Source organism: Suricata suricatta, chromosome 8 (assembly GCF_006229205.1).
Source record: "Suricata suricatta isolate VVHF042 chromosome 8, meerkat_22Aug2017_6uvM2_HiC, whole genome shotgun sequence".
NCBI lineage: Eukaryota > Metazoa > Chordata > Mammalia > Carnivora > Herpestidae > Suricata > Suricata suricatta.
In genome coordinates this window covers 2,143,273-2,148,257 of record NC_043707.1, presented here as the reverse complement: position 1 = coordinate 2,148,257, position 4,985 = coordinate 2,143,273, and the positions used below count along the sequence as shown (strand labels likewise).

General features: G+C 55.8%; 1 protein-coding gene across 1 annotated transcript in view; it reads right to left on the bottom strand.

Moving 5' to 3' along the window:
- Nucleotides 1–4,763, bottom strand: part of FLYWCH1 (FLYWCH-type zinc finger 1) — a 35,810-nt gene extending 31,047 nt beyond the window's left edge. The window contains exon 1 of the mRNA XM_029946647.1: nt 4,666–4,763. The gene's annotated coding sequence lies outside the window, so the exon portion shown is untranslated. The remainder of the gene's footprint in view (nt 1–4,665) is intronic.
- Between the last annotated feature and the right edge of the window lie 222 nt (nt 4,764–4,985).

The window sequence follows — 4,985 nt, the reverse complement described above, 5'->3', positions numbered from 1 at the left end:
CCCAGGATAACATCCCTGGCCTTCCTGAGTACCAAGCACCAGAGGCAAGCACCTGGGACATGGGCTCGGGTCACAGACCCTCTCAGAATGCCCGGTGGCCTTCATCCCAACACCGAGTCCCAGGGAGACTGAGGCCAGGCACCCGCTGACCCTCTGCACACCGTAAAGGGGAAGCCTGATGCCAGGAGGCAGGGCTCTCTGGACTTCCAACTAGATCTGTCTGCCATCCCGGGCGGGAGCCCTGGACCACCGGGCACACGAGATGCCAGGGCCCCAGGAGGGCAGTGATCTTGTGCCTGAGCCTGTGCTGGCGCTGCCTCAGCTGGGTGGGGATGGGGCTGCAGAGTCGGCTGCAGAATCCAGTCACTGAGGGCTCCCCGGATTCTGGCCTGGAGGAGCAGAAAAGACGTATTCCAGGGGCCGACGGCAGGGCTGGCCTGGAAACGGGGCCCTGGTTCATCGGCACAGAGTGGCCGTTTTGTCTGATGGGGTGACTGAGTGGTGGGCAGATGGCGGACTCTTTCTTTATTTACAGTGTTAGCCCAGAAAGAAGACCACCTCCTGGCCAGGCATCTTACCCTCCCGTGTCGCGACCCAGAGGCTGGCAAGGATCCGAGTCACCTACCTGCCCTCCACCGCCGCCCCTGCCCTGTTTATCCAACCTCCTTTACAGTTCTGTTTCCTGGGACCGCTCCCAATACATATGACCTGACGGCGCCATGGGCAGTGTTCCAACGTTTCCAACACCCCGTCCATGAGGAGTCCGGGGTGTGATGCCACAGAGGGGTTGGGGTGCCTTGTCCCCTACAAGCTCCTCCTAGGTCCCTGAGCCTCTCTGGACATAGAAGCCTCTCAGACTGCGACAGACATGGAGCTCCCACCACCAGGGGGAGCCCTGCCAGCAATCTGCCTGATAATGGGATCACCTGACCGTAGGCACCCCTGGGATCAGCGTCTCCTTCTCCCTCCTGCCCCCAGCTCAGCCCTGGGAGGAGCCAGCCCATGCTCCTCCAGTGCCATCCTGCCCCTGCCCTGCCCATGCTGTCCCACAGGGTGACGTGGCTGTCCTGCACGAACATGGGGACCGGCTTCAGAAAGGACATCACCAATGCCTCCCCTGGAAGGGCAGCTCTGGCAGAGAAAGGTCACGGTGGAAGTCCGGCTGCAGGCAGTCCTGACTGGCTTTGGGGCACTCCTCTGGAGCAGGCGCACCTCTCTGGTTCACTGGCTTCCCCCCCCCCCCATGCGCGGATGAGACCCCACAGGGCTGGGTCCCAACCTCACAACATACACAAAAATTAACTCTAAAATACTCTTAAGAAAAGAAAGATAGGAGGGTCGCCTGGGTATCACTTCTTGATTTCTTGATTTTTCAGCTCATGATCTCACAGTTCATGGGATTGAGCCCCATGTCAGGCTCTACACTACTTGGGATGCTCTCTCCCCCCTGTCTCTCCCTTCCTCTTTCAAAACAAACAAACAAACAAACAAACATTTTTTAAATTATAAAAAAGAAAGATAGGCGTAAATCTTGATGACCTTAAATCAGGGAAACCTTTCTTCGAAAGGACACAGAAAGTGCAGCAACCGAAGAACAAACAGATAAAAGGGACTTCATCAGAAGTGACAACGTTTGTGCCTCACAGGACATCCATCATCAAGGAAGTTAGAGGACAGCCCACGGAGTGGGAAAGAACGTTCGCAACTCATCTCTCTGACGAGGGAATTGAGTCCAGAATTTATAAAGAACTCTTACACCTCAGAAACACAAGAAGACAAAGAACCCAATTTAAAAATGGGCAAAGGCTCTGAAGAAGCCTTTCTCCAAAGCAGATATGCAAATGGTCAGTAAGTCCATGAGATGCTCAGCATCATGACTCACGAGAGAAACGGGCAACACCACCACCGCTGGGATGGAGGGAACAAAAGGAGCACTCAACCCCAGACCGTAGTACGGCGGGTGACGAGGGCGAGACGCTGGGAGCCCCCGCCGCGGTGGCAGGGCTGTCGCTGGCATTGCCGTGCTGGCCTTCTGGAAGCGCCTCCAGTTCCCACGTGACCCCGCAACTCCAGGCGAAGTTCATGCCCGAGAGAAATGGAGACGAGTGTCCACGTGAAAACTCATACATGAAATGTTCACAGCTGTGTTCGCACAGTCACCAAGAAAGGGAAACAACCCCAAGACCCATCAACAGACGAATGGAGAAAGAAAACATGGCGTATTCATACATTGGAATTTACATGTCATCTTTGACAACATACATGAGCCTCTAAGAAATCAGGCCAAGTGAAAGAGGCCAGTCATGAAAGACCACGTATCATATGATTCCATCATATAAAATGACCTAGAGGGACATCTGGGTGGCTCAGTCAGTTAAGCGCCTGACTTTAAAAAGGAAAGGTTATTGATTTACTTTGAGGTGGAGGGAGTAGCAGAGAGACAGACTCTTAAGCAGGCTCCGCCCTCAGCGCAGAGCCTGATCACACCCTGAGCAGATATCTAGAGTGGGGTGCTCAACGATCTGAGCCACTCAGGCGTCCCCCCAGCTCGGGTCTTGATCTCAAGGTCATGAGTTCAAGCCCTGCATTGGTCTCCAGGTGGGGAGCCCAAATAAAAGTCTTCAATGAATTTAATTTTAAAAAACAAACACAATGTCCTAGAGACTAGAAAATCCATAGCTCAGAAAAGTCCACCCATGGGCACAGGTGTGGGGGGGGCTAGGGGTGGGAGCAGGGACAGTGAGAGGAGGAGGAGGGTTGCTGGCGGGCACGGTCTCTGGGGTGATGGAATGTTCTAAAATGGACTGTGGCCACAGTTAAACAACTTTCCGAATACCCTAAAAGCCACTGAGTTGTACACGGTGAGCGAGTGAACCGCACAGTAGGCAGATGACCTCCATACAACTGTTACCTATTCGGAAAAAGGGGAATGAAGTCCACAACCAGTGGCCCCCAGCTTCACTCTACCTAAGAAGCACCTGGGCTTGTGGTGACAAATGCACAGTCCTGGACTCCTTCTCCCCCAGCCCCACTCGAAGGGGCTGGAGAGGGGCCCGAGATTTTCACTTTTTACCAGTACCCCATGTGGTTTTGAGTCTTCGAGAAGCATGGAGGATGCCAGGGGCCTTTCCTTTGAGAAGACTGTAATTTCAGGTCGATAGGTTGAACTGTTTTTCAATGTCTCCATGAGCAGGGGTGGACATGTCTTGCCAGATGGATCAGTGTTTTTTCTGGAGTCATCTCAACCGTCTAGCAATGTATTTTCTAGATGTGGAGGGCAGACTAGAGAGGCAACTATGTTAAGCCCAATATGTATGTTTTGAAAGTTAAATGTCACCCAACGAACTTGAGTGGGTCCAGTCACAAGGGAGGCAGAAGAGACACGAAAGCCACAAGAAGACAGAAGCAGGGTCAGAGGGACGCAATGGTGCTGGCTTTGAAGATGGAAGCGGGGGCCACGAGCCAAGCCAAGCTGGAGGCCTCCCGAAGCTGGAGGCAAAGAAACAGACGGTCTCTCCCGGAGCCCCCGGGAAGGAGCACAGCTCTGCCAGCACCTTGATTTTAACCCAGTGAGACCCATATCAGATTTCTGACCTCCAGAACAGTTAAGACTGTCGCAAAGCTGTGTGGTTTAAAGCCACTAGATCTGTCGTGATTTGTTACGGCAGCAATAGTTAACAGACAAGGTCCAATCCCTTGTTCGCGAGGTTCTGAAAGGCACCATGGGAACATTGCCCAGCGACTTGATAAGGGCTCAAGAGAATGACGGCCACGCACGTGGGAGAAAAACACCACCAACCTCCACCCACACCTGCGGCCTCAGCCAGGAGGACAGATCCCTCACCCGCTCCGGCTGCTCTCCCCGGTGTGACAGGAATCGGGGCACCTTTAGCGGAGGCTGTTAACACTGGGGAGGCGCGGGGAGGCTGTTTGCAGAAGTCCTGGTCGTACTGACCCCTTGCAGCGCGCAGCTCCTGGGGGACTGTGATCAGGGGCTGGGAGCACACCACGTCCGTGGCAGGTACACATCCTGGCAGAATGATTTTCAAGGCAGCAGTGCTCCAAGAAGATCGAGAACTACTACTCTGTAGAGACAGGGAAGGGCTTCCCCAAGGTGGCAATTTCAGGCCATGACACCTCCTTCCCTTAATCGCCATGGCTTGAAATCTTACTTTTACTCCTCCTTACACACTGTAATTTGTCGTCAGACCTGTCTGTGCTGGACCCAGCTAGCCCCTCCTCCTCTCCCTCACCCCTCGCAATATTACCACCATCCCCTCTCTGAGCCCCTCTCTGGGCGGAGTGTCTCCCCCGCCCCAATATCTCACAACTCCAACTACATCAAAGTAGGACAAGGCTGAGGATGACTGCAGGAAGGGAGGTCCGGGCAGCACTGGGTGTGGTCAAGGAAAGGCAGACCAATGTGAGGATCCTTGACTGGGGTGTCAGGGCTCAGTCCGGGGTCGGGTAGGTTGGGGGGAAGGAGGACCAGGAAAAAGAGGCGAGTCTCGGGTGGACAAGAAGGTAGCCTGAAGACCGGGACGTAGAGCCAGGTGACCACCCCCCCCCCACTTCCAGCACCAGCAGCCCTGGGGACCCCCGAGAGGAGCCCGGCCACGCCGTGGGACCCGGGGCCCTCCCCGGTCTTTTGGGGCCCGTCCTCACCGGACACCGGCCGGGCGGCGGTGGCAGCAGAGCCCTTCCTCTCCGACGAAGGAGCCGCGGCAAGTCCTGCAGCCTCCTGCCTGGTGCCCCCGCCTCGGTTCGGACCGTCACCTCAAACTGGGGTCACGGAGCGAGCATGCGCAGCAAAGCCAGGCGGGGGTAATCCTTGGGCGAATTTCACTGCTCTGGGTCTTCGCCTCGCGGAGCCTAACTGGAGGCCTGACCAATCGGCGAGCGGGGGCGGGGTTATGGCTCGCGAAGGGGGCGGGATCATCCCGGGATTGGGCGACAGTGCCCGGGGGTGGAGCGCCGGCGGCCCT